Here is a 491-nt window from a genome sequence, read left to right as displayed (position 1 = left end):
ATCACTAACGGCGTTTGCGTTTTATATAACTGACGTAATTTTCCTTCTTGTCATTGTTCTTCTTTTTTTCGATCTATTTCCATCACTGTTCGAGCAAAATCTCGCTTGTGTTTTTTTTATCCTCGTTCTTCTCGTTTCCACCGTCGTCCTTCTCGCTTTTTGCTATTGTTCTTGCCTCTTATTCTTTATTCATTTTTTGTCCCTTTTCGTCGTCTCATCTCAGCGCCCACGTGAGAGATGTCGTTGACTTTGTTTACATATTCTAAATGTCGCCTGTTGCGTCCGCGCTGCCACATAATTCCTCTGCTTTTCCGTGAATTCCTGCTGAGGCGTTAGTCATGCTGCTGGTAAGGTCTTTCTTCTGCCATTAGTTTTTTCTTTTCTATTATCTTCTTTCGCATCGCGCAGATATTCAGAATTTTAGGTACACTTTATCATGTGTCCGTAAATATATGTGAATTGGATATGTATCATACATACAGTACACTCTC

General features: G+C 39.5%; 1 protein-coding gene across 1 annotated transcript in view; it reads right to left on the bottom strand.

Moving 5' to 3' along the window:
- LOC119588871 (A disintegrin and metalloproteinase with thrombospondin motifs 1-like) overlaps window positions 1-491 on the bottom strand; it is a 17,883-nt gene that overhangs the window by 657 nt on the left and 16,735 nt on the right. The window lies entirely within an intron of this gene.

This window comes from Penaeus monodon, chromosome 24 (assembly GCF_015228065.2).
Source record: "Penaeus monodon isolate SGIC_2016 chromosome 24, NSTDA_Pmon_1, whole genome shotgun sequence".
Lineage (NCBI taxonomy): Eukaryota > Metazoa > Arthropoda > Malacostraca > Decapoda > Penaeidae > Penaeus > Penaeus monodon.
The sequence above is the reverse complement of the archived record's forward strand: the minus strand, read 5'-3'. Positions and strand labels throughout refer to the sequence as shown.